Below are 26,062 nucleotides of genomic sequence, written 5' to 3'. Positions count from 1 at the left end.
TATTTTATTTTTGTAAACTTGTTTACATCTCTGGTCATGTGACTTGAACACTCGCTATCCATGATCCAAATGTTAGTATCCTTTTTCTCTCTTACCTATACAACATAAAATACATCATATTTTTGTTAATTTGAGGGGTGTCCTAAGGCAATCGCCTTATGGTTATACTATTTATTGGATAAATAGTAATTCACTATTTGAGTGCACATTCCATATGTGTTTGATTGAATCTTAAACTCAAATACTGAATGTAATACGATTCATAGCGTGAGAGAATTTGTGATTAGATCACAACTAGTGAGCATCTCTACACGTGTAATTATGAACGTATTGAAATTATCCCTAGTCGAGGAATTGATGAGCGCGGGCGTCATCGATTCTGTCGAGACTAGCACATTTTGAACTCCTTGGTTAGCCAAGCAACTGATCTCGCTGCTGTCGACATTAGATGTATGAGATTTAGTGTAACGCCCGCCCTTATCAGAGCCTTGACGGACGCTACAGTTTGCTTATCATTCATTCATACTTAATATCACAAACGAAAATCCTAAATTTAGCAGCAGAAAACATAAAATATATAACATGATAGGGATTTCAAATGCGATAAATAAAACATCATATGCATGCATTGTCTAGATTGTTGAGTTCTAAAAACAAACATCATAGTATATCAAGTTTGAGAGTACGAGACTCTTGGATACATGTACAAGTAATTTGAATCCACAGGACAAGAAAACAGCTTGGGCTAGGGGTGACATAGTCAGCCTAGTGGGGACCGACATATAGACCATGTCCTGAACCAAGCGGGTATAGAACGGTGAAAGGAATGAGACACGATTCAATGTAGCTGCTGAAGGGTTTTGAAGACGTTCTGAAATCAATCATTGATTTTTCGGTCAATTGGGGATATACTACTAGGTATCACTCATGATCATTCTGTAATTAATGGTTAATTACAGACGACCAACATAACCAGGAACCTATTGGATCACACGCACAACAAGTTCTCCGAAGGAGTTAAAAAGAGTTTGAGAATTAGATTCTCAGAATGAGAGAAATAAAATCTGGTTAGACCAGACAATGGACAAAATGATGGAACTCATTTTATGAAGACGAAACGAACAAAACTGATTTCGTTTAAATCAGAGACCATTTGGTTAGTGAACCAATTGATTCAATTTTGAACCGAATTGAACCAACATAGTCAAAGTTCATGATGAAAGAGTTTTTAGCAAATCAGAAGAGATGAGAAGCTTCATCTTGTGAAGACGAATCGAACAAAACTAATTTGGGTCAAATCGGAGTTCATTTGGTTAGTAAACCAAGCAAACCAACACAAACCCTGTTTGCTAGTCTAAACAAAACCCGGTCTAAACAGTAAACTCTAATTTAAGTTGGTTCAGCCTAGCCCTCTGCCGTTTGGTCTGATCAACCATACTTAACCTACTGTAGCTCCTTAAATAAGTGTGAATCACGATTTTGAAGGGGCGGCTGAAACAGAGGATCCCTCTGCCAGCGTCTCCTTCCTTCTCTTCAAGCGTCAGCCGATGGCTTCTCCCTTCTTCTTGCTTCTCAGCTTCCACAGTGCTGAAAGGGAGTAGTGACGCTAGCGTTTCTTCCACTCCAGCATGCGCCGGCCGCAAGCGACACCGTCCTTGGCTGAGGGAGCACCATCGCTTATCACCGCTGATCTCCTTCCCCGGACCACTGCTGCCCGCTGTACCGCCTCTCTCCTCCACAATTCTCGTTGGAGAAGTCACGGGCGCGCAAAAACCCTAGCACACTGAGGATCGCGTGCAAAACAGAGCTTCTTTGCGTGGCGCCGATGCTTCCCTATTGCCCGGCTGTGATCCAGCTCATCGCCGGCCGTGATCCAGCTCCCCACCGGCCGCGATTTTGTCTCCCTTCCTCGAACGCTCATCGTGCCCTATCGCCTTCTGCCTCAGCTCGCCGTCTGCTGGGAAGGAAGAAGCTGAATAACCGTTGAGAGGAAGCCCTGTCCTGATAGCCAAAGGAAACATTCTCCATGGTTGCGCCGCCCTTCTCAGTGAGGAGGAACCTGCCGTGATCGTGCCCTATTATTCTTCTTCATTCGTGAGAAGCCAGCGTTCTGCTGGCTATTTGTGGTCGGCAACCAGAGGAGGAGAAGGTTCTATTTTAGGCAATAGGAGAGGAGGACGAAGATACCTTGGTTTTGTTTTCCTTTTGGGAGCTATTTGTGAAATTGCTACCGGAATAATCATCCTGATTATTTGTCAACTCTTCGGGAGCTTATGAAGCTTCCGGAGAATTAAATCCATCGTGATCAAAAAGAGTTTTTGATTTTTATCTTTATTGGCGGTCAATGGTTGACCACCGAAAACTACATCAAGAATACGATTCTCGATGATAGTTAGAAAGCTCCGGAACAATCGTGACATACATTGTTGTTTGGTTTCCGGAATTTGGCTTCTCTCGGTTCGTGCATCATCGATCATCGGCTAGTACCGAAGACGATGACGCGACTCGTGGCTTCCGAAGTAGTTCAGACGGGAGCTTGGCATGCACCAGTAGATGTGGGACTCTGACAAGGATCGCTCGATTGATACCAACACTGCTCAAAAGTCATCGGAAAGGTACGCGCAGAATTATTTAATTTTTTGCAAATTTAATTATGCAAGTAGAATAATTTATTATTCTGCAAATTTTAATTCCTGTCATGCCTTGTACATGTTTAATTCCTGCTTAGCATGCGTGTGTTGTATGATAATTAGTTTTAATTATTATTTTATTTCTACTGTGCACATTTTCAAAACATGTTAACACGCGCATTGCATCAGAACAATCCCAACATTGGTATCAGAGCCAGATCGTGTAAGACCTACGCGTAAAATTGTTTATGTGTAGAAGTTGGTTGTAAATTTAATTTAGGATTTTAATTTAGAAATTTCTAATTATAGAAATTTCCTAAAATGGTTAGGAAATTTCGCATTAGGAAATTTGTTTCCTAATTAATTAGATTTTTTAATTAAAATCTTATTTTCTAAAATAGGAAATTTTATAATTTAATTCATAATTTCTAATTATAGAAATTTTCTAATTTTTTAGGAAATTTTGTATTAGAAAATTTATTTCCTAATTAATTAGATTTTCTTAATTAAGAATTTTATTTCCTAAAAAGAAAATATTGAGATTTAATTTAAAATTTCCTAATTTGTTAGGAAATTTAGATTAGAAAATTTATTTCCTAATTAATTAGATTTTCTTAATTAAATATTATATTTTCTAAAAATAAAATATGTGATTATATAAGGAGATTTATTTCGTAATCTAATTAAAGAATCTTGATTTGTGAAATCAGATTTTTTACCATATTTTATTAAATTAGATTTACGACGACTATGGCTGGAAATAATCATAATTAGTTGCATTAATTATGTCATGTCATATAATTTGCCATGATTAGTTGCATTAATTATGTCGTGTTATTTATTGCTACGTCATGTAGAGAATTAATTGTTTGCATGAAAAAGTATGAGACCTGAAATCCCTTTACAAATAATTAAAGCTAACACCTTCCGATAATATGGTTAGAACCGGAGTTTAACTTCTTGTTTAGGTTGTTGAACTCTCTCCAAGCCCGACCTGAAATTAAACATGTTAGAAATATCGAGATATGATCTCACGATTATCGGGCTGGCTTTAACTTGAAGCGTTGATTTGTTGGACTCTCTGCAAGGTGAAGTGGGGTGTTATACATACGATGTATACGTGTTAATGTGTTAACAACTCGACGTTTATGCGACCATTCAATTAGTTGATAGCATAATGTGATAGTTATGTATACGTGATACATAATCGGTACATGCTACCTACCATTATAGCTAAAAATAGCTTATTGGACTCTCTCCAAGGTTATTTTTATCTATTAATGGATATTAACTCATTTGAAAAATACCTACCATCTCCCGAATTCAAAGTAAGGGCTTTTGAATTCGTAAAATAAATGGGATTAATTAATGTATAAAAATACATTACAAATCATCTCTCTTATTTACTCGATTGTATTTCTAGATTTAATTGATTATGCATGTTGTCTTTTATTGCACATAATTTAGGATACCAATAATTTAATTGACTTAACCTTTAGGATTGGTACATATTCGCTACCAGACAGACTAGAATGATTCTGAGTTTCAGTCTGGGTACATATTCGCTTTAAATTATGACGCAATAAGTTGAAAGTGTTTCAAATAAGACAACATTGCAGCTTGTGAAGTAGCTAACGAAACGGTTTGGATCATGAAGTTCATCACTGAACTTAGAATGGTTCCAACCATTATTGAAGCGTTACTTGCTTACTGTGACAACAATGAAGCAATCACGCAAGCAATGGAACCTAGGCTCACCGTCGATCCAAACACGTGCTTCGGTGATATCAATAGATCAAAAGATCATCCATAGAAGAGAAATACAATCGAGTAGATTCCCATCGAAAGGAACCTTGCGGATCCTTTAATCTCTACCTCAAAATAAGTTTGAAGAACACATAGAGACGCTTGATATTGGATACCAAAGCCATTGGCCTTAGGCCAAGTGGGAGTCTGTTAATTTAAGGGGTGTCCTAAGGCAATCACCTTACGGTTATACTATTTATTGGATAAATAGCAATTCACTATTTGAGTGCACATTCCATATGTGTTTGATTGGATCTTAAACTCATATACTGAATGTCCACAATACGATTCATAGCGTAAGAGAATTTGTGATTGGATCACAACTAGTGAGCATCTCTACACGTGTAATTATGAACATATTGAAATTATCCCTAGTCGAGGAATTGATGAGCACGGACGTCATCGATTCTGTTGAGACTAGCACATTTTGAACTCCTTGGTTAGCCAAGCAGCTGATCTCACTGCTGTCAACATTAGATGTTGAGAGTTAAACGTGGATGCTGGTTAAAGGTAACCAGTTCATTGGAGTGATCTGCCATGAGACTTCATATGGTTCAATTCATATGTCAATGAAGATCTCAATGCAGCTTAAGTGCGAGTTTCCTTTGACTTGCGGTATTCAAGTCATCTTGGTCATGGAGACTTATACTTTGACATCTTAAGTAAGCATCTCCGAGGAGGTGTGGACCCGAGATGATTGGGTATAAGTCGAAGTGTCCGAACATGATTCACCGCTCATTGGAAAAGGAGGCGTATACCCTGCAGCCGCTTGTTAAGATTGTTACTGAAAGTCTTTGGCCAAAGTATTATATGTTAAGAGTACAAGACTCTTGGATACATCTACAAGTAACTTGAATCCACAGGACAAAAAAGCAGCTTAGGCTAGATGTGACATAGTCAGTCTAGTAGGGACTGACACATAGACCATGTTTTGAACCAAGCGATATAAGACGGTGAAAGGAGCGAGGCACGATTCAATGTAGCTGCTAAAGGGTTTAGAAGACGTTCTGGAATCAACCATTAATTTTTCAGTCAATTGGGGATCATGATATACTACTAAGTGTCACTCATGATCGTTCCGTAATTAATGGTTAATTATAGACGGCCAACATAACTAGGAACCTATTGGGTCACACGCACAATAAGTTCTCCGAAGGACTTAAAATGAGTTTGAGAATTAGATTTTCAGAATGAGAGAAATAAAATTTGGTTAGCCCAGACAATGGACAAACTGATGGAACTCGTCTTATGAAGACGAAATGAACGAAACTGATTTCGTTTAAATCAGAGACCGTTTGATTAGTGAACCAAATGATTCGATTTTGAACCGAATTAAACCAACTTGATTTGGTTCATGATGGAAGAGTTTTTAGCAAAACAGAAGAGATGAGAAGCTTCGTCTTGTAAAGATGAATCAAACAAAACTAGTTTGGGTTAAATCGAAGTTCATTTGGTTAGTGAACCAAGCGAACCAACGCAAACCCGATTTGCTAGTCTGAACCAAACCTGGTCTAAATAGTAAACCCTAATTTAAGTCCGTTCAGCCTAGCCCTCCGCTGTTTTGTCCAATCAACCATACTTAGCCTACTGTAACTCCTTAAATACGTGTGAATCGCGATTTTGAAGGGGCAGCTGAAACAGAGGATCCCTCTGCCGGCGTCTCCTTCCTTCTCCTCGAGCGTCGACCTGCGACTTCTCCCTTCTGCTTGCTTCTCAGCTTCTGCAATGATGAAAGGAAGCAGCGACGCCAGTGTTTCTTCCACTCCAGTGCACGCCGGCAGCAAGCGACACCGTCCTTGGCTGAGGGAGCGCCGTCGCTTATCGCCACCAATCTCCTTCTCCGGACCACTACCGCCCGCTGTACCGCCTCCCTCCTCCATGATTCTCGTTGGAGAAGTCACGAGCGCACAAAAATCCTAGCATGTGTGAGGATCGCGAGCAAAACAGAGCTTCTCTGCGTGCCGCCGATGCTTCCCTATCACCGACTGTGATCTAGCTCATCGTCGGCCGTGATCCAGCTCCCTACCGGCCGCGATTTTGTCTCCCTTCCTCGAACGCACATCGTGCCCTGTCGCCTTGTGCCTCAACTCATCGTCCACCGAGAAGGAAGAAGCTGAATAACCATCGAGAGGAAGCCCTGTCCTGATAGCCAGAGGAAACATTCTCCATGGTTGTGCCGCCCTTCTCAGCGAGGAGGAACCTGCCGTGATCGTGCCCTATTATTCTTCTTCATTCGTGAGAAGAAGCCAACGTTCCGTCGGCTATTTGTGGTCGGCAACCAAAGGAGGAGAAGGTTCTATTTTAGGTAGTAGGAGAGGAGAACGAAGGTACCTTGGTTTTGCTTTCCTTTTGGGAGCTATTTGTGAAATTGGTACCGAAATAATCGTCCTGATTATTTATCAACTCTTCGGGAGCTTATGAAGCTTCCGGAGAATTAAATCCATCGTGATCGAAAAGAGTTTTCAATTTTTGTCTTTATTGGTGGTCAATGATTGACCACTAGAAACTACATCGAGAATACGATTCTCGATGATAGTTAGAAAGTTCCGGAACGATCGCGACATATATTGTTGCGTGGTTTTCGGAATTTGGCTCTCTTGATTCGTGCATCATCAATCATCGGCTAGTACCAAAGATGATGACGCGACTCATGACTTCCGAAGTCGTTCAGACAGGAGCTTGGCTTGGATCACCAGTAGAGGCAGGACTCCGACGAGGACCGCTCGATTGATACCAACAATGCTCAAACGTCATCAGAAAGGTACGTGCAGAATTATTTAGTTTTTTGCAAATTTAATTATGCAAGTAGAATAATTTACTATTCTGTAAATTTTTATTTCGTGTCATGCCTTGTACATGTTTAATTTCTGCTTAGCATGCGTGTGTTGTATGATAATTAATTTTAATTATTATTTTATTTCCGCTGCGCATGTTTCCGAAACGTGTTAACACGCGCATTGCACTAGGACGATCCCAACAATTTTGGTACATAAAAATTAGATTCACTAACATTTTGTAAATATCTTTTAAGGACCCATGCTTGTCTTATTTTACCCTTAGTGATTGGTTTGTTTAATGCCCCTTGTCTTCCTACTAGGGAAATGTAAGAAACCTCCTTTGATCTATATCCTATTCTGGCCTTGTTATAAATGACTTTTTGGCTATTTAGTACCATGTCAAGGTTCCTAGATCCAATTATAAATTTATCTAAACATTTCCTCCTTAAATCAACAATTTCATTCTTTAATTTTTTTTATTTTCTTCAATTATTTCATCACAATCAGGATCATTATTCCTAGTGGTCCTAAATTCTTCCTTTAATGTCTTAACCTTAGATTTTAATTTAATCAATGCATTTTTAAGAAAAGCAATAGTACGATACAGAAACTTCTCTTTTACAGAATCCATTACCTCATCTTCACTCGAGGAAGATTCATCTCCACTTGACCCTTCTTCCTCGCTTGTGGTGTCGTGGTCACTCTCACATGCCATGAGCGCCATGTGTCGGGTGATGTGGCACAACTCCTCTTCATCATTTAAGGAGTCGCTACTTGATGAGTCCTACGTGGCCTGGGCTACCATCACCTCCTTCTTCTTCTTTTCCTTCTTCTTTCTTTCCTTCTCCACTCTCTTCTTCAGCTCTGGATAGTTCGGCTTGATGTGTCCCTTCTTGTTGCATTCATAACACGTGACATTAGGGTTAAAACTAAAACTTTGAGTTTTACCTCGAGGTGATGTGAACATCTTCTTTACATCCCTCCTTGTGAATCTCCTTGACTTTTCCATCATCTTCTTGACGTAATGGGCGACCTCCTTTGCCGACATCTCCTTGTTGCTATCCGAAGACTCCCGGTTGGACTCGGATGAGGGCTCTTACTTCTTTTCCCTCTTCTTCTTCTTTTTTGCAACCAAAGTTATACCTTTCTCTTTGGCAGATACGTTATCTTGTTCATGTAATTCGAATTCACAAAATAGTGTAGGATCGTGTACGCGCTAGAGGGGGGGTGAATAGCGCGTGTCGCTTTTTCAAAATCGTCCTTTTTCTATAAAAGCACTTTCAGCAAAATTAGTAAACAAAAGCATAGAGGACTCGCAGATTTACTTGGTTCCTAACCCCCCAGGGTTAGTACATCCAAGGCCTATGTACGGGAGGCGCCCGTCCACTAGTGGTCTCCTTTCTGAATCATGTTCAAATGCAGAGAAACCCGTCTTATAGTTCGTGTAAGCAATACAAATAATAGAAAGAATTAAGATAACAATAATAAAATCAAATAGAGCTGATCCGGAAGTCCTGAGCGTCGCACACTCCTTCTGGAACTTCCCCGGTTGCAAGCGTTTGGCCTCGGTTGCGTTCAACGACACCCCTAGTTGAGCAGGGAGGTTAATGACTTGAATGAATTTGTTTCTGCACGTTCACATCCTTTTATACTGGTCTTGAGTCGACTCAGATGCCAATCTGGGTCGACTCCAGCTTGCGTGGCAGATAAAACTTCATCCTTGTTCGTTTATCCACTTTTCAGTCGACTGGTGTTCACAAGTCCAGTCGACTGGTTTTAGTTCCAGTCGACTGAATCTTCTGGACTGGTTGGTTTTACTTTGTTTGTTTCATTTCTGCTTTTCCTTCTTGCTTCCAGCTTCTGGTTCCTACAAGACAAGCATACAAGCAAGCAAACAAAACAACCTAAAGCCTTATTTGTGGGTCTAACTTTAGATTTCTACCGAAATCCTAAGTTAGTCTGACGCCTCCTGTTTCACTCTGGGAACGCGTTCTTACCCACTCCACTCAGGAGAATTTATGCCAACCAAGTCCTCCATACTTGTTGGACTTTTGCTCGGCTCTGTGCTCAGCCCCTAGGATTTGTGCTGCTGTTCGGTTCTCTCTAACCAACCCAAACTTCTGCTGCGACTTGGTCACCTAGACCAGCCCAGACTTCTGCTGCGACTCGGTCACCCAGACTAACCCAGACTTCTGTTGTGACTCGGTCACCTAGACCAGCCCAAACTTCACCTAGTGCTTCGAGTCTGCCAAGACTTCCGCCTGATCCTTCAAACCAGGACTTTCCTTTGCCTAGCCTACAATTAGAACTTTTCCTTGCCCAGCTTCACTCATCAGGACTTTCCTTGCCTAATATTCCAGATTAGGACTTCCACTACCAAGTCTAACCAACTAGGTCTTCTCGCTAGTCTGACTAGACTTCACTCACTTCCACACATCCAAACATCAGATCCTGTTTAGGTCAACTCTTGGTCAAACTAACCAGACTTAGGTGTATTATCAAACATTGAAACTCTAGGCAAGATCTTAGTGCACCTTGCACCAACAATCTCCTCCTTTTTGATGTTTGATAATTTCTTAAGTTAATATAGGTCAGGATTTAATTTTTTGGGAGAAATATATATTATTAACTTAAGTCCCCTTCTCCCCCTTTCATACATCAAAAAGATTTAAGTTTAGGTGCATTCTCTGTTGCACAATGAGTTTTGAAAATATTGTTCAAAATAGCTTAAAATAGTTTTTTTAAAAAAATTCAAAATAAGTGTTTTAAAAGTAGATAAGTTTTGAAAAACTAGTCATTATTCTTTTATATCCGAATCTCCCCCTTTACCTGACATATCCTCAGGGTTCTTTGTTAATCACAAAGTACTCTCCCTGTATGTCTTAGGGTTTGATTCAAATTAAAAGAATAATGGATAATAACAATTTTTGAAATAGGATTTGAGATAGAGTATTTTTTAAAAATATTTTCAAAATAGATAGATTTTTGAAAAACTACTTATTGTCATTTTAAAATTAGAATCTCCCCCTTAACTAGACACGTCCTCAGGGCCCTTTATTAACCACAAAACAAAACTCCCCATGTGTCTTAGGGTTTGATTCTAAATCAAAAGAATAATATATAATAATAATTTTTGAAATATTTTTTTTAAAATATTTTCAAATAATTTAGTAAAAGTATTTTCAAAATAGGTAGGTTTTTTTGAAAAACTAGTTATTATCCTTTTAATTCAGAGTCTCCCCCTGAACCAGACACGTCCTCAGGATTCTTTGTTAACCACAAAGCAACTTCCCTGTGTGTCTTAGGGTTTGACCCAAAATAAAAAGATAATGTATAATAATTTTAGGAAAAATAATTTTTAAATTAATTTTACTCTTTCGATTTGGATCTCCCCCTAAATCTGACACTTTCATCGGGCTCCTTGTTTGTCACAAGGCAAACTCCCTATAAGTGTCTTAGAGGTTAATCTAAATCAGCCAGAGTCAAATAATTTAAGATTTGTTTTTTTGAAATATAATTTTCAATTGAACTTTTAAGTTTGGACTCCCCCTAATTTGACACTCCCTTAGGGCCCCTTGTTGACTACAAGGCAATCTCCCTATGTGTCTTAGGGGTTGTTCCAAGTTAAAAGAATAATTTATAAAGAATTTTACAAAGCCATAATTTTCAGAATAATTTTAGAATTTTTAAAGTTAAAACTTTTTTTTTATTTAAGAGGTGTTAATAACAGAATCTTAGAAGAATGACCTCCCCCTAAACTAGACACTCTCTGAGTTTAATTTCTTGTTTGGATTGTTGGACTCTCCAAACCCGACCTGAAATTAAACATGTTAGAACCATCGAGATATGATCTCATGATTATCGGACTGGCTTTAACTTGAAGCATTGATTTGTTGGACTCTCTCCAAGGTCAATGCGGATGAGGTGAAGTCGGGTGATATACATTTGATGTATACGTGTTAATGTATTAACAACCCGATGTTTATGCGACCATTCAATTAGTTGATAGCATAATGTGATAGTTATATATACGTGATACATAATCGGTACATGCTACCTACCATTATAGCTAAAAATAGTTTGTTGGACTATCTCCAAGGTTATTTTTATCTATTAATGGATATCAACTCATTTGGAAAATACCTACTATCTCCCGAATTCAAAGTAAGGGCTTTTGAATTCGTAAAATAAATGGGATTAATTAATATATGAAAATACATTGCAAATCATCTCTCTTATTTACTCGACTGTATTTCTAGATTTAATTGATTAGTGAGAGTGTGATCGTATTCCCGTAATTATTGCTTGGTCTTTCACAGTCTACATAAATGGACAAGATGTTAAAAGTGATTTAGCATGCTTGAATCCGAGAAAGGATCACCTTTCGAAGTCTACGTGTCCACGGACAAGAGACGAGAGGATTTACATGAGTACGATTCCTTATGCTTCAGAAAAATGATCAATCATGTATGCTATGATGTATACGAGGCTCGACGTATCATGTGCTCTGAGTGTTACAAGCGGATACCGATTATATCCAGAAATGGATTATTGGCGACTGTCAAGATAATTTTTAAAGTACTTGCGAGGAAATAAGGATTTGGTATTGATATATGGAGAAGGTGATATGGTTACATGTAGGTATACAGATACCGGCTACCTGCAGACAGACCAGAATGATTCTGAATCTCAGTCTGGGTACATATTCGCTTTAAATTATGATGCAATAAGTTGAAAATGTTTCAAATAAGACAACATTGCAGCTTGTGAAGCAGCTAACGAAGCGGTTTGGATCAGGAAGTTCATCACTGAACTTAGAATGGTTCCAACCATTGTTGAAGCGTTACTTGCTTACTGCGACAACAATGGAGCAATCGCGCAAGCGATGGAACCTAGGTCTCACCGTCGATCCAAACACGTGCTTCGGTGATATCAATAGATCAAAAGATCATTCGTAGAAGAGAAATACAATCGAGAAGATTTCCATCGAAAGGAACCTTGCGGATCCTTTAATCTCTACCTCAAAATAAGTTTGAGGAACACATAGAGACGCGTGGTATTGGATACCATGGCGATTGGCCTTAGGCCAAGTGGGAGTCTGTTAATTTGAGGGGTGTCCTAAGGCAATCGCCTTACGGTTATACTATTTATTGGATAAATAGCAATTCACTATTTGAGTGCACATTCTATATGTGTTTGATTGGATCTTAAACTCAAATACTGAATGTCCACAATACGATTCATAGCGTGAGAGAATTTATGATTGGATCACAACTAGTGAGCATCTCTACACGTGTAATTATGAACATATTGAAATTATCCCTAGTCGAGGAATTGATGAGCACGGACGTCATCGATTCTGTCGAGACTAGCACATTTTGAACTCCTTGGTTAGCCAAGCAGCTGATCTCACTGCTGTCAACATTAGATGTTGAGAGTTAAACGTGGATGCTGGTTAAAGGTAACCAGTTCATTGGAGTGATCTGCCATGAGACTTCATATGGTTCAATTCATATGTCAATGAAGATCTCAATGCAGCTTAAGTGCAAGTTTCCTTTGACTTGCGGTATTCAAGTCATCTTGGTCATGGAGGCTTATACTTTGACATCTTAAGTAAGCATCTCCGAGGAGGTGTGGACCCGAGATGATTGGGTATAAGTCGAAGTGTCCGAACATGATTCCGCTCATTGGAAAAGGAGGCGTATACCCTGCAGCCGCTTGTTAAGATTGTTACTAAAAGTCTTTGGCCAAAGTATTACATGTTAAGAGTACAATACTCTTGGATACATCTACAAGTAACTTGAATCCACAGGACAAGAAAACAGCTTGGGCTAGGTGTGACGTAGTCAGTCTAGTAGGGACCAACACATAGACCATGTTTTGAACCAAGCGATATAAGACGGTGAAAGGAGCGAGGCACGATTCAATGTAGCTGCTGAAAGGGTTTAGAAGACGTTCTGGAATCAATTGTTAATTTTTCAGTCAATTGGGGATCATGATATACTACTAGGTGTCACTCATGATCGTTCCGTAATTAATGGTTAATTACGGACGGCCAACATAACTAGGAAACCTATTGGGTCACACGCACAATAAGTTCTCCGAAGGACTTAAAATGAGTTTGAGAATTAGATTTTCAAAATGAGAGAAATAAAATTTGGTTAGCCCAGACAATGGATAAAATGATGGAACAAGTCTTGCGAAGACGAAATGAACGAAATTGATTTCGTTTAAATCAGAGACCGTTTGGTTAGTGAACCAAATGATTCGATTTTGAACCGAATTGAACCAACTTGGTTTGGTTCATGAATGGAAGAGTTTTTAGCAAAACGGATGTGATGAGAAGCTTCGTCTTGTGAAGATGAATCAAACAAAACTAGTTTGGGTTAAATCGAAGTTCATTTGGTTAGTGAACCAAGCGAACCAACGCAAACCCGATTTGCTAGTCTGAACCAAACCTGGTCTAAATAGTAAACCCTAATTTAAGTCCGTTCAGCCTAGCCCTCCGCTGTTTTGTCCAATCAACCATACTTAGCCTACTGTAACTCCTTAAATACGTGTGAATCGCGATTTTGAAGGGGCAGCTGAAACAGAGGATCCCTCTGCCGGCGTCTCCTTCCTTCTCCTCGAGCGTCGACCTGCGACTTCTCCCTTCTGCTTGCTTCTCAGCTTCTGCAATGATGAAAGGAAGCAGCGACGCCAGTGTTTCTTCCACTCCAGTGCACGCCGGCAGCAAGCGACACCGTCCTTGGCTGAGGGAGCGCCGTCGCTTATCGCCACCAATCTCCTTCTCCGGACCACTACCGCCCGCTGTACCGCCTCCCTCCTCCATGATTCTCGTTGGAGAAGTCACGAGCGCACAAAAATCCTAGCATGTGTGAGGATCGCGAGCAAAACAGAGCTTCTCTGCGTGCCGCCGATGCTTCCCTATCACCGACTGTGATCTAGCTCATCGTCGGCCGTGATCCAGCTCCCTACCGGCCGCGATTTTGTCTCCCTTCCTCGAACGCACATCGTGCCCTGTCGCCTTGTGCCTCAACTCATCGTCCACCGAGAAGGAAGAAGCTGAATAACCATCGAGAGGAAGCCCTGTCCTGATAGCCAGAGGAAACATTCTCCATGGTTGTGCCGCCCTTCTCAGCGAGGAGGAACCTGCCGTGATCGTGCCCTATTATTCTTCTTCATTCGTGAGAAGAAGCCAACGTTCCGTCGGCTATTTGTGGTCGACAACCAAAGGAGGAGAAGGTTCTATTTTAGGTAGTAGGAGAGGAGAACGAAGGTACCTTGGTTTTGCTTTCCTTTTGGGAGCTATTTGTGAAATTGGTACCGAAATAATCGTCCTGATTATTTATCAACTCTTCGGGAGCTTATGAAGCTTCCGGAGAATTAAATCCATCGTGATCGAAAAGTGTTTTCAATTTTTGTCTTTATTGGTGGTCAATGATTGACCACTAGAAACTACATCGAGAATACGATTCTCGATGATAGTTAGAAAGTTCCGGAACGATCGCGACATATATTGTTGCGTGGTTTTCGGAATTTGGCTCTCTTGATTCGTGCATCATCAATCATCGGCTAGTACCAAAGATGATGACGCGACTCATGACTTCCGAAGTCGTTCAGACAGGAGCTTGGCTTGGATCACCAGTAGAGGCAGGACTCCGACGAGGACCGCTCGATTGATACCAACAATGCTCAAACGTCATCAGAAAGGTACGTGCAGAATTATTTAGTTTTTTGCAAATTTAATTATGCAAGTAGAATAATTTACTATTCTGTAAATTTTTATTTCGTGTCATGCCTTGTACATGTTTAATTTCTGCTTAGCATGCGTGTGTTGTATGATAATTAATTTTAATTATTATTTTATTTCCGCTGCGCATGTTTCCGAAACGTGTTAACACGCGCATTGCACTAGGACGATCCCAACAATTTTGGTACATAAAAATTAGATTCACTAACATTTTGTAAATATCTTTTAAGGACCCATGCTTGTCTTATTTTACCCTTAGTGATTGGTTTGTTTAATGCCCCTTGTCTTCCTACTAGGGAAATGTAAGAAACCTCCTTTGATCTATATCCTATTCTGGCCTTGTTATAAATGACTTTTTGGCTATTTAGTACCATGTCAAGGTTCCTAGATCCAATTATAAATTTATCTAAACATTTCCTCCTTAAATCAACAATTCATTCTTTAATTTTTTTTATTTTCTTCAATTATTTCATCACAATCAGGATCATTATTCCTAGTGGTCCTAAATTCTTCCTTTAATGTCTTAACCTTAGATTTTAATTTAATCAATGCATTTTTAAGAAAAGCAATAGTACGATACAGAAACTTCTCTTTTACAGAATCCATTACCTCATCTTCACTCGAGGAAGATTCATCTCCACTTGACCCTTCTTCCTCGCTTGTGGTGTCGTGGTCACTCTCACATGCCATGAGCGCCATGTGTCGGGTGATGTGGCACAACTCCTCTTCATCATTTAAGGAGTCGCTACTTGATGAGTCCTACGTGGCCTGGGCTACCATCACCTCCTTCTTCTTCTTTTCCTTCTTCTTTCTTTCCTTCTCCACTCTCTTCTTCAGCTCTGGATAGTTCGGCTTGATGTGTCCCTTCTTGTTGCATTCATAACACGTGACATTAGGGTTAAAACTAAAACTTTGAGTTTTACCTCGAGGTGATGTGAACATCTTCTTTACATCCCTCCTTGTGAATCTCCTTGACTTTTCCATCATCTTCTTGACGTAATGGGCGACCTCCTTTGCCGACATCTCCTTGTTGCTATCCGAAGACTCCCGGTTGGACTCGGATGAGGGCTCTTACTTCTTTTCCCTCTTCTTCTTCTTTTTTGCAACCAAAGTTATACCTTTCTCTTTGGCAGATACGTTATCTTGTTCATGTAATTCGAATTCATAAAATAGTGTAGGATCGTGTACGCGCTAGAGGGGGGGTGAATAGCGCGTGTCGCTTTTTCAAAATCGTCCTTTTTCTATAAAAGCACTTTCAGCAAAATTAGTAAACAAAAGCATAGAGGACTCGCAGATTTACTTGGTTCCTAACCCCCCAGGGTTAGTACATCCAAGGCCTATGTACGGGAGGCGCCCGTCCACTAGTGGTCTCCTTTCTGAATCATGTTCAAATGCAGAGAAACCCGTCTTATAGTTCGTGTAAGCAATACAAATAATAGAAAGAATTAAGATAACAATAATAAAATCAAATAGAGCTGATCCGGAAGTCCTGAGCGTCGCACACTCCTTCTGGAACTTCCCCGGTTGCAAGCGTTTGGCCTCGGTTGCGTTCAACGACACCCCTAGTTGAGCAGGGAGGTTAATGACTTGAATGAATTTGTTTCTGCACGTTCACATCCTTTTATACTGGTCCTGAGTCGACTCAGATGCCAATCTGGGTCGACTCCAGCTTGCGTGGCAGATAAAACTTCATCCTTGTTCGTTTATCCACTTTTCAGTCGACTGGTGTTCACAAGTCCAGTCGACTGGTTTTCCAGTTCCAGTCGACTGAATCTTCTGGACTGGTTGGTTTTACTTTGTTTGTTTCATTTCTGCTTTTCCTTCTTGCTTCCAGCTTCTGGTTCCTACAAGACAAGCATACAAGCAAGCAAACAAAACAACCTAAAGCCTTATTTGTGGGTCTAACTTTAGATTTCTACCGAAATCCTAAGTTAGTCTGACGCCTCCTGTTTCACTCTGGGAACGCGTTCTTACCCACTCCACTCAGGAGAATTTATGTCAACCAAGTCCTCCATACTTGTTGGACTTTTGCTCGGCTCTGTGCTCAGCCCCTAGGATTTGTGCTGCTGTTCGGTTCTCTCTAACCAACCCAAACTTCTGCTGCGACTTGGTCACCTAGACCAGCCCAGACTTCTGCTGCGACTCGGTCACCCAGACTAACCCAGACTTCTGTTGTGACTCGGTCACCTAGACCAGCCCAAACTTCACCTAGTGCTTCGAGTCTGCCAAGACTTCCGCCTGATCCTTCAAACCAGGACTTTCCTTTGCCTAGCCTACAATTAGAACTTTTCCTTGCCCAGCTTCACTCATCAGGACTTTCCTTGCCTAATATTCCAGATTAGGACTTCCACTACCAAGTCTAACCAACTAGGTCTTCTCGCTAGTCTGACTAGACTTCACTCACTTCCACACATCCAAACATCAGATCCTGTTTAGGTCAACCCTTGGTCAAACTAACCAGACTTAGGTGTATTATCAAACATTGAAACTCTAGGCAAGATCTTAGTGCACCTTGCACCAACAATCTCCTCCTTTTTGATGTTTGATAATTTCTTAAGTTAATATAGGTCAGGATTTAATTTTTTGGGAGAAATATATATTATTAACTTAAGTCCCCTTCTCCCCCTTTCATACATCAAAAAGATTTAAGTTTAGGTGCATTCTCTGTTGCACAATGAGTTTTGAAAATATTGTTCAAAATAGCTTAAAATAGTTTTTTTTTTAAAAATTCAAAATAAGTGTTTTAAAAGTAGATAAGTTTTGAAAAACTAGTCATTATTCTTTTATATCCGAATCTCCCCCTTTACCTGACATATCCTCAGGGTTCTTTGTTAATCACAAAGTACTCTCCCTGTATGTCTTAGGGTTTGATTCAAATTAAAAGAATAATGGATAATAACAATTTTTGAAATAGGATTTGAGATAGAGTATTTTTTAAAAATATTTTCAAAATAGATAGATTTTTGAAAAACTACTTATTGTCATTTTAAAATTAGAATCTCCCCCTTAACTAGACACGTCCTCAGGGCCCTTTATTAACCACAAAACAAAACTCCCCATGTGTCTTAGGGTTTGATTCTAAATCAAAAGAATAATGTATAATAATAATTTTTGAAATATTATTTTTTAAAAAATTTTCAAATAATTTAGTAAGAGTATTTTCAAAATAGGTAGGTTTTTGAAAAACTAGTTATTATTTTTTTAATTCAGAGTCTCCCCCTGAACCAGACACCTCCTCAGAGTTCTTTGTTAACCACAAAGCAACTTCCCTGTGTGTCTTAGGGTTTGACCCAAAATAGAAAGATAATGTATAATAATTTTAGGAAAAATAATTTTTAAATTAATTTTACTTTTTCGATTTGGATCTCCCCCTAAATCTGACACTTCCATAGTGTTTCTTGTTAGCCACAAGGCAAACACCCTAAGTGTCTTAGAGTTTAACCCAAACCAAAAAAGATAATATGTAAAATAGTTTTTAAAATAATTTTACTCCTTTAATTTGGACCTCCTCCTAAATCTGACATTTCCTTGGGGCTCCTTGTTAACCACAAGATAAACTTCCTAAATGTCTTAGAGGTTAATCTAAATCAAATAGAGTAAATAATTTATAATTTTTTAAAATATAATTTTTAATTGAACTTTTAAGCTTAGACTCCTCCTAAATTTGACATTCCCTAAGGGCTCCTTGTTGACTACAAGGCAATCTCCTTATGTGTCTTAGGGGTTTTTCTAAGTTAAAAGAATAATTTATAAAGTATTTTTCAAAATAAGATTTTTCAAAATAATTTTTAAAATTTTTTAATATTTAGTTTTAAGAGGTCTTAAAAATATGATCTTTCAAGAATGACCTCCCCCTGAACTAGACACTCTCTTAGGACATCCTTGTCGACCACAAGGATTTTCTGCCTATGTGTCTTAGGGTTCTTAGACTTAGTGTTGATCTAGAGGTTTGTGTCTAATGTGTTGGTCAATCAATTTTTCAAAGATATAACGTTTTGAAACTTATAATATAGATACACTCAGCAAGCATGAAACTCAAGGAAATATTAATTTTTAAAAATAATTTTTATAAAAGTATTTATAATAATTTTTGAAAAAAGTTTTTCAAATCTTTATAATTTAATATCCTTATATCTCACCCATTCTATGTGCCTCAGTACATGGCAAACAAGGGTTACCCTATGGGTTTTGTGAGATGAGTTGTTAAATTTATCTTTATTAAATTTAGGTTAATTTCTAATGAATGTTTGATCTTGTGTTAGATTCAGGTTTAACCGTCAATCAATTAAGTTCACATTTCAAAAATTAGTTTCCAGGCCGTGGCGAGGCACAGGGGCCTTCTTGGGTATCGGAACAACGACCACTTTCTAAGACAAAATAATATCTTGAGAAACCTTGGTCTAACTAGTCTAGGATGTGGCGAGGTAGCTTCAGTCAGTTTGGTTTGACTAAGTAAATCAAGTCAGGTACTCCTTACCCTTCTTGACCACTTAACCTAACCTCCCTAACGTACTATCATCTCGCCCCACCCTAGTATTATGTTGTCAAGTGTCAACAATTCATGTGTCCTTAACTAACCATTCTAAGTTAAGCAAAAAAATAAACATGATGGCATGACATGTTATATGCATTTAAAATAAAGCAGATGCATGTCATGATAAGTATGCATGAGACAAACAATTCACACAATAATTTTGATTTCTAAGGATGTATCAAATTCTCGATTTGATACATTTCGTGTGGACCCGCGAATGTGTCAACCCACTTTGACACACTTTTGTATTTTATTTTTATTGTTTCATTAGTAATATTTTAATTTAGTTTTATAATTAAAAGTAATTTAATATTAAGTTTATGACTTTTAAATTTGAGTTATTTTTAATTTATTTTAATTTTAATTTAATTTAATTTAATTTTAATTTTTAATTTAATTTTAATTTTTAATTTTAATTTAAAGTTTGTATTATTTGATTAAGTTATTTTTGAATTATTGATTTTGATTATTTAATTAGATTATGTTTGAATAATTAATAAATTTGAGTTTTAAGATTTAGAGTTGACTTGATAAAATTTATAAAATTATTTTTCTAAATTTTAGGATTTAATTTCAAATTTTTGAATTTAGTTTTTTTAGAGTTATACAACGTTTCATAATTAAAAGTTACAGAATTATAATTAACTTTATTATTTAATTTCAAATTTTTTAAATTTTAATTTATTAGATTTATTTAATGTTTCATAATTAAAGGGTACACTATTATAATTAATTTGATTATTTAATTTCGAATTTTTAAAATTTAATTTATTAGATTTATTTAATATTTCATAATTAAAAGGTCCAGAATTATAATTAATTTTATTATTTAATTTCAAATTTTTAAAATTTAATTTATTAGATTTATTTAATATTTCATAATTAAAAGGTACACTATTATAATTAATTTGATTATTTAATTTCAAATTTTTATTTGTGAAATTATCAATTTTAGGATTTATTTTGTTGGAGTTTGAATTTTTTTTATTATCAGAATTATCTTGAATTTTTAATTCTGAATTATTAATTAAATTTGAATTATTTAACTTATTATAATTTTTATTGATTTTATCTTGTTGGGTTGAATTATTAGTAATTTTTAGAATTTTTAAATTAATTAAAGTTGAATCATTAAGTTTATCATTATCTTGGTTGAATGAGTTAAAGACTTGGTATAATTTTTTATTTATTTGAGATAAATATAAATTAATTAAATTCAAATTATTAATAATTAAATTGGTTAAATTTGAATTAGTTAAATTATTATTTAATTCAGAATTTTTAATTAATTTATTAAGATTAGATGAATTTTCCTTATTTTTAGGATCTATGATTGAATTTTTCAATTTATTTAATTTAAAAATATTATTTAAATAATTATCCAATATTTCTAGATCTGACTTTTTCAAATTTGAATTATTCAAATTTGATTTAGTCAAATTATTTAAATTTTTATCTAAGGTTGAATTTTCTAGTTTATCCAAATTTGACTGTTTCAAATTATGTGAATTTGTCAACTCTATCTTATCTTTGATTTTTTAATGTATCTGTTAAATTATTCAATTTGACATTTTCTAATTTTTCAGATTTATCTAAATTTTCTAATTTTTCTAAATTTCTAAAAAAATTATCTAAATTTGCAGAAATAGGAAAATCTAACATGGTCATGCATCCTAGGGGCATTTTTATAAATTAAACTACTTACCGGAATCGCTTCCCCCAATTCTGATTTTTTTGCCGTCTTCCTCTCCGGGCACCGGTTCTTGTAGTGGCCACATTTTTGGCACTTGAAGCACTGGATGTGCTCTTTGTTCCTCCGGGCTCCTAGCATCGGTTGCTTCTTTGCCGCCGGTGATGCCGTCTGAATCTTTCGAGTAGGGCACTTATTTTTGTAGTGCCCTCTCTCCCTGCACTTAAAACAAATAATATGGTATTTAAAATTAACTTTTAAAATATACCTTTTTCCCCCTCCATCTTTGTCGTCTTACTCCCTTGGCGGTTAGTCCAATCAAGAGCGCACCGGCTCTGATACCAATTGTAGGATCGTTACGCACTAGAGGGGGGGTGAATAGCGCGTGCCATTTTTTCAAAATCGTTTGTTTTCTATCAAAATACTTTTAGCGAAATTAGTAAACAAAATCATAGAGGACTCGCGGATTTACTTGGTTTCTAACCCCCCAGGGTTAGTACATCCAAAGCCTATGTACGGGAGGCGCCCGCCCACTAGTGGTCTCCTTTTCAAACCTTGTTCGGAGGCAGAGAAACCCCTCTTACAGTCCGTGTAAGCAATACAAATAATAGAAAGAATTAAGACAACAATAATAAAAGCAAACACTTATGTAGAGCCGATCCGGAAGTCCTGAGCATCGCACACTCTTTCTGGAACTTCCCCGGTTGCAAGCGTTTGGCCTCAGTTGCGTTCAACGGCACCCCTAGTTGAGCAGGGAGGTTAATGACTTGAATGAATTTGTTTCTACACGTTCATGTCCTTTTATACTGGTCCTGAGTCGACCCAGATGCCAATCTGGGTCTACTCCAGCTTGTGTGGCAGATAAAACTTCATCCCTATTCGTTTATCCACTTTTCAGTCAATTGGTGTTCACAAGTCCAATCGACTGGCCCTTCAGTCGACTGGTTTTCCAGTTCCAGTCGACTGAATCTTCTGGACTGATTGGTTTTACTTTGTTTGCTTCACTTCTACTTTTCCTTCTTGCTTCCAGCTCCTGGTTCCTACAAGACAAGCATACAAGCAAGCAAACAAAACAACCTAAAGCCTTATTTGTGGGTCTAACTTTAGATTTCTATCGAAATCCTAGGTTAGTCTGACGCCTCCTGTTCCACTCCGGGAACGCACCCTTACGCACTCCACTCAAGAGAATTTATGCCAACCAAGTCCTCCAGACTTGTTGGACTTTTGCTCGGCTCTGTGCTCAGCACCTAGGATTTGTGCTGCGGTTCGGTTCTCTCTAATCAACCCAGACTTCTGCTGCGACTTGGTCACCTAGACCAGCCCAGACTTCTGCTGCGACTCGATCACTCAGACCAGCCCAGACTTCTGCTGCGACTCGGTCACCTAGACCAGCCCAGACTTGACCTAGTGCTTCGACTCTGCCAAGACTTCCGCCTGATCCTCCATACCAGGACTTTCCTTTGCCTAGCCTAGAACTAGGACTTTCCCTTGCCCAACTTCACTCACTAGGACTTCCCTTGCCCAATCTTCCAGATTAGAACTTCCACTGCCTAGTCTAACCGACTAGGTCTTCTCGCTAGTCTGACTAGACTTCACTTACTTCCACACATCTAAACATCAGATCCTGTTTGGGTCAACCCTTGGTCAAACTGACCAGACTTAGGTGTATTGTCAAACATCAAAACTCTAGGCAAGATCTTAGTGCACCTTGCACCAACAAATGGTTTATCTAATTTAACAGCTGAAAGATCCCTTGACACTTTATACACATCGGCCATCGATGCCCATAGAGTGGTTCTGGGAAAAGCTTGAAGTACGTACCTTACCAGGTCCTGGTTGTCGATTTTCTCATCTATTACATGAAGACCGTTCACGATATCCTTAAATCGCCCATGCATTTAGTTACCGTCTCATTAGGCTTCATGGTGAAGATTTGGAGTTGTCCTACCAAAAGATCCCTCTTAGCTTGTCTTGACTCGCTTGAACCTTCATTCAGTTCGATAAGCTTCTCCCAAAGTTCTTTGGCTGAATCAAATGGTCTGACCTTGCTCAGTTGTTCCTTGAAAAGCCCACATTGCAAGGTGGTTGTAGCTTTTGCATTTGCTTGAGCCTTCTTGCATACATTCTACCATTCCTTGGTAGGGAGAGGAGCTCCAGAAGCATCCTTCGGTTTTTCAAAGTCAACTACAATACTAAACCAGTTTTCAATGTCATTCATTAAATAATATTTTATTTTACCATTCCAGTATGCAAAGTCATTCTCATCAAAGTAGGGAGGTCATGCAGTGTTGTATCCCTCTTCAAACGCCATTTGAGATTTTTGGTTGAGTGTTAGTTCACCCGAAAGGAGCTCTGATACCACTTATTGGGACCGATGCGTTCGCTAGAGGGGGTGAATATTATTTTTTGATCTTGACTGTAAAATTATCAGCGAAAGCACAAAACAAAACAAGACAAAGAAGATCAACACTAACCCGTTCGATTTACTTAGTATCCACCTCTTGCAAGGTGACTAATCCAGGGATCCACATACCGACAGCGACCTTCCACTATGAAAACCTCTCTTTCTCAAAGAGCTCTTTAAAGGCGGAGAAACCTTTTCAAACCGATCTCTTCCTTTCACAAGATGTCTAGTGAAGTTTAGAGGAAGAGGAATGAAAGTTACAAGGATTGGAGTTCGTACAAGAATGAAAGAAAGTGAATAGTTGTTTCTCCAATCGTCAAACTACGTTTTTATGAAATTCTCGACATCAGTCGACCGGCTCAGGGAGCAATCGACTGATGGGCTTCAGCGGCTAATTAATTTGCGTTTAATTCTCTAGCTGTTAGCCCAACGGTCCTCCATCAGTCGACTGCTCCATCCACCTGTTGACTGGCATCAGTCGACTGGTCCAAGCAAACCACTCGACCAATCTTGCTATGTGCTTCTAGATCAAGTCACCAGTCGACTAATGACAGTGTCAGTCGACTAGTCAAGCTAAAAATCCGCTTTCAGCTTCCTTTTTTATTCCTTAGCCTTGACGTAAGCCTTTAAACGCCTTCCACAAGTCTCGTGCCCTTCCTTGCATTTGCTTGAGACGTTTCCCTCAGCTTCGTCGTGCTAAGTATCCCTTTGCCAAGAGGTCGCGCCTCCGGGACTTCACCTTTGCCAAGAGATCGCACCTCCGAGACTTCACCATTTGCCAAGTCTTCCAACCTGGACTTTCTTGTGAACTCAATTCACACAAGTTAGATCACCAACATTGTCTAACTTAAACTTATTTTTGCCAAACATTAAAATCCAGTTTCACTTGGGGCAAGACTGCACCAACACTATTATTCTCGGAGTGTGATTGACGATCGTCAGATTCATGTGGGTATGTTGTACTTGGTCAATACAGGTTTCTTTCCAGTGCATGATTTATTATTACTATTTTGTCTATCCTGTTGCTATTCATGCTGCTTGAGATATTTATCTAGTTGATACCTTTTGATAATCGTTACTTGATACTTTCCAATTGACCTTATGATGATCTATTACCATCATACTGATACTCTTGTTAGCTATGTCATTTACCTTGTTGATACTAGTATTATTCGTTGCTTGATACATGTTGATAGACTTCTGATTGATCTATCCACTGTTAGAACAGTCTTAACTGTTGTATCATTAACCTATGTTGACTTCTCTTGATTTCTGTTGATCATGCTAATTAATTATAGCTATTATATGTTGGAATGATCATCATTACATCCACATGATAGTTGTAAGAGTTGTTGATAGCATTGTTGGCTGTTCTTGTTGGCTCTTGCCCAGCACTGTGTTGTGGTGAGATACAGGGGTGAGAGCATATGTTGCGCCATAGTTGGGTGCGACCAGGACTGGCTATATTGCCCTCCTACTACACTGCCCGCTCCCCACTAGATTGGTGGTGGATAGTTGTTGGAGCCTGTGTAGTATGTCCTGTTTGGCGCCTCAGTTCACTGCCCTGGGGGGTAACTAGGGGTGGTGAGTGCAGATAGTGACTTGCATTTGAATGCGATGTTTGCTGCATATTCACATGCATTTGTTAGTAGGTTATACATAGTTTATTTTATTCATATGGTTGTGGCTGTTGCACTTATTTGCTATGATTGTTGCACTTCGTGACATTACATATATGATTATATTTACATAATTCCTATTACCATGATTCTTATTATCTACTGATTCTTATTACATATTGATTATTATGTACTTCTTCTATACATATTTATTCTAGCATGTATACTCTTGTTATTCATGCCAATCTATCTTTTCATGCATTTCTATTCTGTATCCACTGAGTATCTAATGCTCACTGTCCAAACCATGGGGTTGTCTTATTTTCTTCCCAAGTAGCAGATAAGAGGATAATACCTGGAGCTTGAAAATATGATCGACTGTATCCATCTCACAGTAGAAAGATTGGTATATGTTAGTTGTCTAGATTGTGTTTGTGTTGTTACATAGACTGTAGTTGTGGTGTTGGACTTGTACTTGTGGTTGTCCGTTTTGTTTGGATTTTTGATGTTTCTGTTATGCATATATTTCTATATATTGCATGATTATTAGTAGTTGTGACCGTGTTTGCCTTAGTATTATCTGTATGTATCTGTGATATATGTGTGGGGGACTTGTAGTCCTTATTGTGGTCATGTTGGCTTTTATATATGTATTCAGAGAAATTGTCATAGTTACAGGGGAGATGCTGCTGAAATTTTTCGGATGGTCATCTCTCGGGACGTGACAATGGCTGTGAAAAGTTTGTATGAGAATTAAAATTAAAAAATTTCCTACCATAAATACATTTGAGAAAAGATAGATTAGTAAACATAGGTATATAAAAAGAATTAGCATCTTTACCCATCACA

The sequence above is a fragment of the Curcuma longa genome, chromosome 15 (assembly GCF_044706935.1).
Source record: "Curcuma longa cultivar G26 ecotype Majalengka, Jawa Barat chromosome 15, ITB_CL_G26_1.1, whole genome shotgun sequence".
NCBI lineage: Eukaryota > Viridiplantae > Streptophyta > Magnoliopsida > Zingiberales > Zingiberaceae > Curcuma > Curcuma longa.
This window is presented reverse-complemented; position numbering follows the sequence as displayed.